Source organism: Aotus nancymaae, unplaced genomic scaffold (genome assembly GCF_030222135.1).
Source record: "Aotus nancymaae isolate 86718 unplaced genomic scaffold, 86718_ANA_hifiasm-v0.15.2.pri h1tg000022l_1, whole genome shotgun sequence".
Classification (NCBI taxonomy): Eukaryota; Metazoa; Chordata; class Mammalia; order Primates; family Aotidae; genus Aotus; species Aotus nancymaae.
The window spans coordinates 34,358,184-34,371,561 of record NW_026988435.1 but is presented as its reverse complement, the minus strand read 5'-3'; the positions used below and the strand labels follow the sequence as shown (position 1 = coordinate 34,371,561).

The 13,378-nt window shown below is 39.7% G+C and overlaps 1 pseudogene; it reads left to right on the top strand.

Annotated features, from left to right (window-relative positions):
* The first annotated feature begins 6,321 nt into the window (after window positions 1-6,321).
* Window positions 6,322-8,045, top strand: LOC105713539 (ubiquitin-protein ligase E3A-like; annotated as a pseudogene).
* Window positions 8,046-13,378: the final 5,333 nt, after the last annotated feature.

The window sequence follows — 13,378 nt, the reverse complement described above, 5'->3', positions numbered from 1 at the left end:
TTCCTATCATATGGAAATAACCACATCTCTTAGGGTTGTTGTAAGGTACCTGAAACTCTTCGTATATATTAAGCCTTAGTAAATGCTAGCTTTCTTCTCTCCCGCTGTGTATTTATGTATATGTTCCGCTTTATATATGAAGCATATGTAGTAACATAGTTTTCCTTTCCCTATAATGAGCTGAAAACAAATTCTCTTCTCAAATATATTTTTCTTCACTGGAGCTGATGTTGGTAACAGGGGTGCACAGCAGACAAGCTCGTCCCTATCCGGTGGTCTGTATTACAAGATACAATCATTTTTCCCCTGGTGGTAGATGAGGCAATTTATATCCCTGGTTGTCTTAAACCTCTCCTACAGCAACAGTCGGCTATGGTTTAAAGTCAAAATGATATCCTCTATGGATTTGAATCATAGCTAGAAGCAAGGCCATCAAGTTGGAGTGGTTGATTTAGCAAAGTGAAAAAAGAAAAGAGTCTTAGAACACCTAAATCACAATGAATGGTAGTAGTATGTCATTCATGACAACTTCAGTATTCTCAAATATTTTGTTTTATTTGCTCAACCAATTTCTCATAGTGAAATGGCTTGATGGGGTGAGTCTTCCTAAGTTTTATTTTAAATGGGGCTGAAAGTAGAAACTGTTGTAGAAATGAACAACAGGTTGTTTAAGGAGACATCTAGAGGGAGAAGCAGCAAATAATCTTGGAACATGTAGGCGAAAGAGCAAGTCATCTTGCAAAATATGGTAAGAAAAATCTGCCATACCTGCCCCAGTCCAAGGGAAAGAGTAATCCAGGGTACCCAGAACACAGAAAAAGAGCTTCAAAGTCGACCAGAACAAAATGGGTTCCAGTCTTGTCACTTTCTAGTAGCTGATCAACTTTGGAAACATGTCTTAGCCTCTCTGATTTTCATCGTTATCTGTAGAATAAGGCTAAAAAAATCTCCATTTGCAGAATTCCTGTGAGGACGAAATGAGACTGTAAAGCACTTTGGAGTGGTTGGAACATACAAAACATTTGATAAATGATGCTATGTTATTGCTTAATATATTTAATACAATGTATATTCTAAGATATATATATTAAAATATGCATGCATTAAGATTTGACCTGATAAATGAAAAACGATGCTTTATTATGTGAGAGTTAATACTCTTATAATAATTATGAATAGGAATCATGTTAATTCTTATATAAAAATGCTGAAATTTGAGGAGATACAGCATCAGAAAAAAACATAGATTTAGGGTCAGAAAGTTTTCAGTTTCTTCTGCTTGGTGGCTGAGATGTTTGAATAAGTCACTATAACTTACTAAATTTCGGTGTCTTTATCCATACAGAGGGGATAATACCACTTACTTTTTAGAGTTTTTGGAGGATTATAAAACAGCTTATGAATATTGCCTGGCATGTGGTAAACCAAAAACACCTGTTCTCTTCCCTTTTTGTATTGTTCTGAGACTAACACAATCCTACTACATCTCGTAGTCACCTTAGAATACAGACAGAATATAGAGTCTCAAAATCTCACAGATAGCATATAGTACATTGGAATCATCAAACATAAAATTTAAAAGTGAACCTGGTGAATATTTAAACTTTACTAACTGATACATCCAGGCTTCTGATGTGTCCCTGGTAAGAAAGTTGCTAGGTAATTTCTGTAGTACTAGGGCCTTACTACCTTAGAACAGAGAGGTCTTTCCTTTGAGGCAATTTTAATTGTCAGAAAGTTCTTAATATTGAACTGAAATCTCCTCCTGGCAATTTTCCTTCGATGGTTATAGTTCTAGATGCTGATCATCTTCACATCACACCCCTTCGTGTATTTTAAGTCTGCTACCTTAGTACAGTACCTGACCAATGGTAGGCACTCAGCAAATGTTTCCTCAGTGAATGAATGAGTGGATGAATGGGACAAGAAATGAGAACCATTTAACAGTGTTAGTGCTTTACTGTCTATGCTGAGAACATTAACACAGTTTCTTTTGCACAAAATGGTAATACATTGTATCAGTCATGGCACAATAAAGACAGCAGAACCATTATGAGTTTTATAGAATAAGAGGTTTATCACAGGAATAAGGCCTTATACCATTATGGATGGGGTTGCAGAAGTGTGGTTTACAAGGAGGGGTTGGAGGATCAGAGAAATGTCTATAACCTGCCTTCTGAAATGCTAGTGCAAGTGGACAAGGGCAGAGTTCACAAAGGATTATGGGGAGGCAGGGACATCAACTGAGGAGTGAAAATGGGAAGAAGACTGGGAAGCCTGCTGTTGCCTCTGCATCTGGTTATGGGCCTGGAAACTGTTGGCCCTTGTGTTCGGGCTCTTCAGAGAAAAAGAGAACCAGCAGGATCTATCTGCCTATCTATCTCTCTATCTGTCTATCTGCCTATCTATCTATCTATCTATCTATCTATCTATCTATCTATCTATCTATCTATCTATCTATCAATCATCTATCTATCCTCTCTATCCATCTACCCATCTTTCTTTCTATCTATGGAATTGACTCACATGATTATGAAGGCTGGGAACTCTAAAATCTGCAGCGGGACTGGCAAGCCTGAGACCCTGGAGAGTTGATGGTGCAGATGAAGGCTGAAGGCAGTCTGTTGGAGAATTTCCTCTTGCTCGGGGCGGCTGATCTTTTTGTTCTGCTCAGGCCTTTACCGTATTGGATGAGGCCCACCCACATTATGGAAGGCAATCTACTTTACCTAAAGTTCACGAATTTAAATGTTAGTCTTATCTCAAAAATGCCCTCTGAGTTGACACGTAAAATTGCCCATCACAGTCAGCAAAGCTTGCAGTCAGGAAGAAGAGCTAGATACAGAGGAGGGAAAGCATGAATGAGGGCTGGAATCTGCCAGCACTTCTGCCTCTATCTCTTGTTGTGCTAACAATGATGGTCTTTGAAGAGTCAATGGTCACCATTCACTTCTGCCTTCCAAATCTCGCTCAGGTTTCCCAGAAGATAATTCTGGGAATCATAGAGCTAGCAGACCAGTTGGCATGCATAAAACTACATAGTAGGTTGGGTGCGGTGGCTCACGCCTATAATCCCAGCCCTTTGGGAGGCCAAGGCGGGCGGATCATGAGGTCAAAAGATCGAGAACATCCTGGCCTATGTGGTGAAACCCTGTCTCTACCAAAATACAAAATTAGCTGAGCATGGTGGCGCCTGCCTGTATTCCTAGTTACTCAGAAGGCTGAGGCAGGAGAATTGCTTGAACCTGGGAGCTGGAGATTGCAGGGAGTCGAGATCACACCACTGCACTCCAGCCTGGTGCAAAAACAAAAACAAAAAAAACTACAAAAACAAACAAACAAACAATACTACATAGTCAACCCATTGTTAACTTGGCACCATATATATCTTTTTAACCTATATTTAACTTTCTAACATGATGCAATGACACTCCCCAAACAATCTAACACCTGCTAGCTTTCTTGCCCCAAAAGGATACAAAGTCTCATGTGTCATATAGTCCATCTCTGGGTGATGTTATTATCCTTCAAGCTGCATCACACTTTTCCTTTGATATCTTGTAACCTGAATACTGAGATATAAGACTAACCAATTATTAACACATCTAATGATAGATACTAGCTCAATGGGAGAAGGGGAAGAAAGGAACATAATTGGTTAATATATACACAAATATTCATACGAAAGTAAGAAAAACAACAGTCAAAATTACTAGTTTTTTTTTTTTTTTTAAAGACAGAGTCTTGCTTTGTCACTAGGCTGGAGTGCAGTGGTGTGATCTCAGCTCACTGCCACCTCCGCCTCCCGGGTTCAACTTATTCTCTTGCCTCAGCCTCCAGAGTAGCTGGGACTACAGGCTCGCACTACCACGCCCAGCTAACTTTTGTATTTTTAGTAGAGACAGGGTTTCACTATGTTGGCCAGGATGGTCTTGGTTTCTCGATCTTGTGATCCGCCCACCTCAGCCTCCCAAAGTGCTGGGATTACAGGCGTGAGCCACCTCGCCATACCTTTAGTCTTTGTTTTTACAACTAGATAGGCTTAACTGGTGTTATCCTAGCACTTTGGGAGGCTGAGATGGGCCGATCACAAGGTCAGAAGATTGAGACCATCCTGGACAACATGGTGAAACCCCGTCTCTACTAAAAATACAAAAATTAGCTGGGCGTGATGGCACGTGCCTGTAATCCCAGCTACTCGGGAGGCTGAGACAGGAGAATCACTTGAACCAGGAAGTTGGAGGTTGTGGTGAGCCGAGATTGCGCCACTGCACTCCAACCTGGCAACAGAGCGAGACTCTGTCTCAACAACAACAAAGAATAGCTATACTTCTTCCATGGCCGTGCAGAGCTCCTAGCAGCAACAAAGCAGGGATGCCAGCCCTTTTAAAGGCTCTGTTCCAGAGCTGCAAAGCATCACCTCCACGGAATTCTAGTGTTTATTAAGTAACCTAGTTTATTCAGCATCAATCGAAGGGGCAAGAGCTACACCAGGGCATGAATTTTGGGAGGCATAATTCTTTGAGAACTTCTGCAGCTGACTAGTATATGTACTTCTGGAATTTTTTAAAAGAAAATTTTGTTGCCTACATAAAAATCATAGCGTAATAGCTCTATGACCTGTACTTTACAGACAGAGGGATAATGTTTATAGCAATATTCAGGTTTCTTCTAACATCATAGAAATACACTGAGAGAGGTAGGTGTTGAGTGAAAGATGAATTAATTCCTTGTTTCTCTGTTGGAAATACCCTGGAATAGTAAATGAAATGCCCCCAGCCGCGGTCAACATATTTTTCCTGCACTGTTCATTGGCTGTTACCAAACCTTTAGAGTAAACTTATTCGGCAAGTTTATTGGGCTCTGCTGGGTGCCCCAAATAGCTAGTTGATATTTAAAAATCTGATCTCATGTGTTTTTCTTTCTTTTCACCACTTGTGACCCTGTAGCTCTTTGGTCATTTAAATTAAGCCACAAGTCTCAGGCTGTCAGTGACGGGAAGACCAAAAAGAACACAGTGTGAACAAATAGTCAAATTCTTGGCTTTTTTTGTTTGTTTGTTTGTGTTGAGATGGAGTCTTGCTCTGTCACCAGGCTGGAGTGCAGTGCAGTGGCGCGATCTTGGCTCACTGCAACCTCTGTCTCCCAGGTTCAAGCGATTCCCCTGCCTCAGCCTCCTGAGTAGCTGGGATTACAGGTGCACGCCACCACGCCCAGCTAATTTTTGTATTTTTAGTAGAGATAGGGTTTCATCATGTTGGCCAGGATGGTCTCAATCTCCTAACCTTGTGATCCGCCCACGTAGGTCTCCGAAAGTGCTGGGATTACAGGTGTGAACCACCACATCGGGCCAATTCTTGGCTTTTTGTTCTAAAATAAGCTTTTATAATTCTTAGTAGAGTGATACCATTTTGTATTTGTAAAATCTGAAGTTTTTAGAGAGGAAAATATGTGGGGCTTCAAGGCAGCGATTGCTTGGAGGATAAAGAATGTGGAACTCATATCTTAAACAACAGAGTAGAAGAAGATGTGAGATGACCAAGAGCAGTTTCCCTCCAAAAAGACTAAGTACAACCACTTTGGAAAACCGTTCGGCAGTTTCTAATAAAGCAAAACATACATCTACCCTTTGACCCAGCAAGTTTATTCCTTATCTAGGGACTCACAGTGCTGGTAGATCAATGTACCCAAGAGAAATAAAAATATATGTCCAAAAATATTTGTATGTAAACATTCATTGCAATTTTATTCATGGTAGTAAAAAAATTGGGAATAATCCAATTTTTCATACAGATTTAAAAAATTTTCATACACATTTTAAAGATGTGACTTACTTAGCAGAAGAGAAGGTATATGAAATTCTTGAATTATGCAGAGAAAGAGGATTATTCCCCTTTAATCCGAGTTATTGGAAGAGTTTTTTTCTAGTGCTGAGGCATTGGTACAGAGCTTCTAGAAAGTTACACAGCATACCAAGGAAGAACTGAAATCTCTTCAAGCAAAGGATGAAGACAGGGATGAAGATGAAAAGGAAAAGTCTGCATGTTCTCCTACTGCTATGGAAGAAGATTCAGAAGCATCTCCCCAAGGGTAGGTGATAGCTCACAGGGAGACAACAGTTTGCAAATATTAGGCCCTGATGATGTGTCTGTGTATATTGATGCCATTAGAAGGGTCTACACCAGATTGCTCTCTAATGAAAAAATTGAAACTGCCTTTCTCAATGCACTTGTATATTTGTTACCTAACGTGGAATGTGACTTGATGTGTCACAACGTATGCTCTTGAGATCCTAATTATCTGCATTTGTTCATTATCGTAATGGAGAATAGAAATCTCCAGTCTTGAATATCTGGAAATGGCTTTGCCATTATTTTGCAAAGCAATGAGCAAGCTACCCCTTGCAGCCCAAGGAAAACTGATCAGACTGTGGTCTAAATACAATGCAAACCAGATTCGGAGAATGATGGAGACATTTCAGCAATTTATTACTTATAAAGTCATGAGCAATGAATTTAACAGTTGAAATCTGGTGAATGATGATGATGCCATTGTTGCTGCTTCCAAGTGCTTGAAAATGGTTTACTATACAAATGTAGTGGGAGGGGAAGTGGACACGAATCACACTGAAGAAGATGATGAAGAGCCCATCCCTGAGTCCAGTGAGCTGACACTTCAGGAGCTTTTGGGAAAAGAAAGAAGAAACAAGAAAGGTTCTTGAGACCCCCTGGAAACTGAACTTGGTGTTAAAACCTTGGATTGTCAAAACCCACTTATCCTCTTTTGAAGAGTTTATTAATGAACCACTGCATGAGGTTCTAGAAATGGATAAAGATTATACATTTTTTTAAAGTAGAAACAAATTCTCTTTTATGATATGTCCCTTTATATTGTATGCTGTCACAAAGAATTTGGGATTGTATTATGACAATAGAATTTGCATGTACAGTGAATGAAGAATCACTGTTCTCTACAGCTTAGTTCAAGGACAGCAGTTGAATCCATATTTGAGACTCAAAGTTAGACATGACCATATCATAGATGATGCACTTGTCCGGCTAGAGATGATTGCTGTGGAAAATCCTGAAGACTTGAAGAAGCAGTCGTTTGTGGAATTTGAAGGAGAACAAAGAGTTGATGAGGGAGGTGTTTCCAAAGAATTTTTTCAGTTGGTTGTGGAGGACATCTGCAATCCAGATATTGGTATGTTCACATAAGAAGAATCTACAAAATTGTTTTGGTTTAATCCATCTTCTTTTGAAACTGAGGGTCAGTTTACCCTGATTGGCATAGTACCAAGTCTGGCTATTTACAATAACTTTATACTGGATGTACATTTTCCCATGATTGTCTACAGAAAGCCAATGGGGAAAAAAGGAGCTCTTACCAAGTTCTACATCAGAGTTTAAAAGATTTATTGGAGTATGAAGGGAATATGAAAGATGACATGATGATCATTTTCCAGATATCAGAGACAGATCTTTTTGGTAACACAGTGATGTATGATCTAAAGGAAAATGGTGATAGAATTCCAATTACAAATGAAAACAGGAAGGAATTTGTCAGTCTTTATTCTGACTACATTCTCAACAAATCAGTAGAAAAACAGTTGAAGGCTTTTCGGAGAGGTTTTCATATGGTGACCAATGAATCTCCCTTAAAGTACTTACTCAGACCAGAAGACATCGAATTGCTTATATGTGGAAGGCAGAATCTAGATTTCAAAGCACTAGAAGAAACTACAGAATATGACGGTGGCTGTACCAGGGACTCTGTTCTGATTAGGGAGCTCTGGGAAATGTTCATTCATTTGCAGATGAACAGAAAAGACTCTTCTTGCAGTTTACAATGGGCACAAACAGAGAATCTGTGGGAGGACTAGGAAAATTAAAGATGATTATAGCCAAAAATGGCCCAGTCACAGAAAGGTTACGTACGTCTCATAGTTGCTTTAATGTGCTTTTACTTCCAGAATATTCAAGCAAATAAAAACTTAGAGATTGTTGAAAGCCATCATGCACACCAAAGGATTTGGCATGCTATAAAACAAAACAAAACAAATAAAAAAGGGAAGAAAGAAACAAAGAAAAAAATTTAAAATTCTAGAAATATAACGAGGGATAAATTTTTGGTTGTGATAGTGTCCCAGTACAAAAAGGCTGTGAGATAGTGAACCACAGAGTCATCTATGTCTGTGCCTCCCTTCTTTATTGGGGACATGTGGGCTGGAACAGCAGATTTCAGCTACATATATGAACAAATACTTAATTATTATTATAATGATTTTTTGCATGAAAGTGTTACCTATTCTTTCACTTGTATGTACAGAGAAGTTTTTCTGAATATTTATTTTAAGGGTTAAATCACTTTTGCTTGTGTTTATTACTGCTTGAGATCGAGCCTTTTGAGTATGTGAAAAATATATACCAACAGAATTACTTTCCCAAGGAAAATATGACCACCATTTGTAGATCATGTAACATTCAAGTATGTGCTACTTTTCTGTCCCTGGATCTAACTCAAATCAGGAACTGTATTTTTTTTTAAATGATTTGCATTTGAAACTTGAAGTCTTGAAAGCAGTGTGAGGCAATTACTGCTGTTCTAGCCCCTAAAGAGTTTTCTGTGCAAAATCTTGTGAATCAATAAAGATGGAAGGGAGAAATTGGAAAAAATTTCATACAATGCAATATAATGGAACAAATTACTAACAGTGCCACATGCATGCATCTCAAAAACATGATGCTGAGTGAATAAAGCCAGACCCCAAATAGCATGCACTGCATGATTTCATTTATATGAAATTCTGGCACACACAAAGCTAACCTGTGATGATAGAAATCAGAAAAGCGTTTGCCTAGGAGTGGTAATTGACTGGGGAGAAGCATAAGAAAAATTTGAGGGTGATAGAATATTCCATATCTTGATAAGACTATAGGTTACAACAGTGCATACATTTGTTAAAACTAATTGTATTGTTCATACACTTGATGTAAATCATACCTTAGTGAAAGAATGGAGATAAAAGTTGATCCAGCTGGAGCAAGGAGATTTGGGATGATTTGGATGCTGGTGTGTTCTGAAGATACCTCTCTCCCTAGCCTTGCAGACCACACTTTGTTCCTCTTGACCCAAGAATGTCCAGCATGGTCTCTGAGACTGTATGGCTAAAGTGTCCAGGTAATGAGCTGAGAGAGTCTCACACAGTTTAGATGATATGGTTTGGCTGTGTTCCCACCCAAATCTCATCTTAAACTTTCTAGATATCCTCATATGTTGTGGGAGGGACCTGGTGGGAGGTAACTGAATGATGGGGGTGGGTTTTTTTCTCATGCTGTTCTCGTAATAGTGAATAAGACTCATGCGATCTGATGGTCTTATAAAGGACAATTCTTTTGCACACACTCTTTTGCCTGCTGCCACGTAAGACGTTCCTTTGTTTCTCCTTCACCTTCTGCCTTGATTGTGAAGCCTCCCCAGCCATGTGGAACTGTGAGTCCATTAGACCTCTTTTTCTTTATAAATTACCCAGTCTCTGGTATTTCTTCATAGCAGGATGAAAATGCACTAATACACTAGACCTCACTGTGCATGAGGCAGAGCAGAGAAAAGTCACTTAGATTTTCCCAGTACCTTCATTCTACGTCCTCTTTTTCTACTGGAGGTGAGTTGCAGCATTCTGGGACAGAGCTAATGAACCTAAGGCAAACTTGATTGGGTTTGGAGGAAGTCAGTTGTGGATGCCAACTCCAGTTGCCTCTTACACCTGGTGCCAGGACAATGCAACCCACCCACCAATAAAAATCATTCCCAAGGAGAAAGAAGCTGAAGAACAGAGGCTTGAATTGACTGAGTTTGATATTCAGTCGTTACATTTTAAAATGGTAGCAAATTGAGTTTAACTTGAATGACAAGGTTAGGTGTTTCAATTGTCAAAGAGAAATGAGTTCTCAAGAGCCAAGTTGATTTTAGTTAAAGTTTTCTCACCCTCAGTAGATGCTCAGAGCCATTTACAAGAATCCTCCTCTCTCCTTTCCTCTCTCAAATAAACATTAGTAACTTAAGGCTATAATTGTGAGAGGAAACACAGCACCTACATTGGTCATGTGAGCTCAGCTGAGGTGGCAGGGAAGAACTACAGACATGAAATTGATAGAATTATAAAAATTAAAATGCAGTGACATTTAAAAATATGAAACTACCCATGAAAAATAATTTTTGCAGTTATAGACCAAAAGATAATTTTTTTCAAGGATGAATGGCATCTGGAAAAAAGCACTGACGATTTAAAAACGAAAACTAAAAATTACTTTGTTAGCAACATTTTATAGGTTTTTTTTTTCTTTAAAAAGTGGACTTAAACATATTTTTATTTGACACTCTGATAATTTCAATTATTTGCTCCAGTGGGCAATTCATTAAGTAACTTTGAATGAATTTTCAATATGGAAGCCTTCACTTATAGAAAAACAGCCTTTTATGTAGGGCATGGTAAAACCTCAGTTACTGATCTATATGAACAATTAAAGTTATTTAGAGCATGTTAGCTAATGACATGGAAACGCTGAAATCTTAGCTGCTGAGCTAGAGGAGTTTCTCTTGTTGTGATTGTGATTTCTCAGTCCAATTCATGCATTCCTCTGAGTTTCTCTAACTGAATCCATTTATTATTTTTCCAAATTGAACTAGTTTTCTTCTGATAATTTCTTATGAGTGTTTGAATCACCTTTCAGGCAAAATGCAGTGAATCATGATGTTTTAAGTACCCCAAGAATACGAATTTTCTAGAAAGTGGAGAAGCTATATTGTTCGGGGATAATATGGTTTGACCGTGTCTCCACCCAAATCTCATCTTGAATTGTAGCTTCCATAATTCCCATGTGTCATGAGAGGGACCTGGTGGGAGGTGATTAAATCATGGGGGTGGGTCTGTCCCATGCTGTTCTCGTGATAGTGAAAAAGAGTCATGAGATCTGATGGTTTTATGAAGAGGAGTTTCCCTGCACAAACCCTCTTTGCCTCCCTCCATCCATGTAAGATGTGCCTTTGCTCCTCCTTTGCCTTCCACCATGTTTGTGAGGCCTCCCTAGCCATGTGGAACTGTGAGTCCATTAAACCTCTTTTTCTTTATAAATTACCCAGTATGTCTTTATTAGCAGCATGAGAATGAACTAATACAAGGGACATTTAGGCACTGACAACCCTCACACCCTGGAGGAGAACGGAGCCTTGCTAGTGCTAACTTGGGTTCAAGAAGCAGGAGAGCTTGATTTTGTAAAAATGTTGTTAAAGGGTAGTACAATTTTAATGTACCTCATTTATTTTAATGTAAAGTCTTCCGAATGATGATATATCAGCCATGTATATTAAAAGGGCAGTGGCTTGGCAGTTTTCCACCAAGATCTTACCTTGAGCCAAAAAAGTCAATGGTGGCCACATGTCCTCCATTAAACATTTTGAGGGTGAAGAATTTCACATCATTTTCCGCCCTGCATGGCCACTATGCTTTTAATAGGGTTTGTGACCTTGCTGAAGTAGTATAGGAATAGAATGTAATCTCACAGTGGAGTGTGAATTTGTGGTTACTACCCATCAATGTATATAGCCCACCAGAATAATCTATAAAATTTTGGAAAGCAATTTAATTTTCCTCTGCAGAAAGAAGCCTTTTTAAGAATAGGTAGGTTCTATGCTTTTGGGGCTAAATGTTCAACATGATCCAGGGATGTTGGGTATCTCTGGAAGTAACTTGTTTCATGGTTGGCTCAACTCCAGTAGTGCAAAGAGACTTTCAATTTAGTGGGGGAAATTCTTTTGAGATCAAGAAGGAAGAACTGGTATAAATATCATGATGATGAACTGAATTGTGTCCCTTCAAAATTTGTATGTTGAAGCCTTAACCTCCATTGTGATTGTATTTAGAGATTGGGTTTTTAGGAGGCAATTAAGGTTAGGTGAGGTCATAAGGGTGGGGACCTAAGCTGATAGGATTAGTGTTCTTATAAGAAAAGAGAGAGAGAGAGAGAGACCAGCTGGGAGTTTTGACTTATGCCTGTAATCCTAGCACTTTGGGAGGCTGAGGTGGGCAGATTGCCTGAGCTCAGGAGTTAGAGACCAACCTGGACAACATGATGAAATCCTGTCTCTACTAAAATACAAAAAATTAGATGGGCATGGTGGTGCATGCTTGTAGTCCCAGCTACTCGGGAGGCTGAGGCAGGAGAATTGCTTGAACCCTGGAGGCAGAGGTTGTAGTGAACCGAGATGGTGCCACTGCACTCCAGCCCCTGGGCGACAGGCTGAGATCCTGTCTCAAAGAAAAAGAAGGTGGCTATCTGCAAACCAAAAGAAGAGACCTCAGAATGAGACATACCTTGCTGGCACCTTAATCTTGGACTTCTCAGCCTCTAGGATGGTGATAAACTTCTGTTGTCTAAGCTACCCAGTCTGTGGCATTTTGTCATGGCAACCTAAGCAGACTAATACAATTACTGAGCACCAACTTAAATACTTCCTGAGTCTCACAAGCTATACATGCTTGCTGGGTTGTTAAATTTACTAAGTCAGATGTTTTACACACACACACACACACACACACACACACCCATACCAGTATTCACCTTTACAAGTGGGGATGGTGTGGGCATGATGGCATGTGCCTGTAGTCTCAGCTACTCAGGAGGTTGAAGCTGGATAATTGCTTGAACCCAGAAGGCGGAGGTTGTAGTGAGCCGAGATGGTGCCACTGCACTCCAGCCTGGGCAACAGAGTGAGACTACGTCTCGAAAAAAAAAAAAAGAAGTGGGCATGGTGGTTAAACCATATCAAAGTTCTGGGGTGCTATTAGAGTGTTCCGCAGTCACTGGCCATGTTACCTGATTTCATCCTCTAGTGACGTCCCATAGTAAGGTTACACGGGCCTATACATTATTCAAATCCCTGACAAAGTAATCTATTTCTCTCTAGTTCATAGATTTCTTAACCTTGGGTTTGCAGGTACTCTTTATGGTTTTATAAATTTCATAAAATTTTATGCTAAATATATCTATGTGCATTTTCAGAGGAGAGGATTCATAGGTTTAAACAGATTCTCCAGTAATTCCTGACTCTAAAGTTAAGACCCATGACTTCAGACCAAGGTGTGGTGGAGATCTTTTTTTTTCCTCCCTGAGACGGAGTCTTGCTCTGTTGCCCAGACTGGAGTGCAGTGGCTCAATCTCGGTTCACTGCAACCTCTGCCTCCCAGCTTCAAGCAATTCTCCTTCCTCAGCCTCCTGAGTAGCTGGGATTACAGGTGCCCACCACCATGCCTGGCTAATTTTTGTATTTTTAGCAGAGACAGCTTTCACCATGTTGGTCTGACTGGTCCTGAACTCCT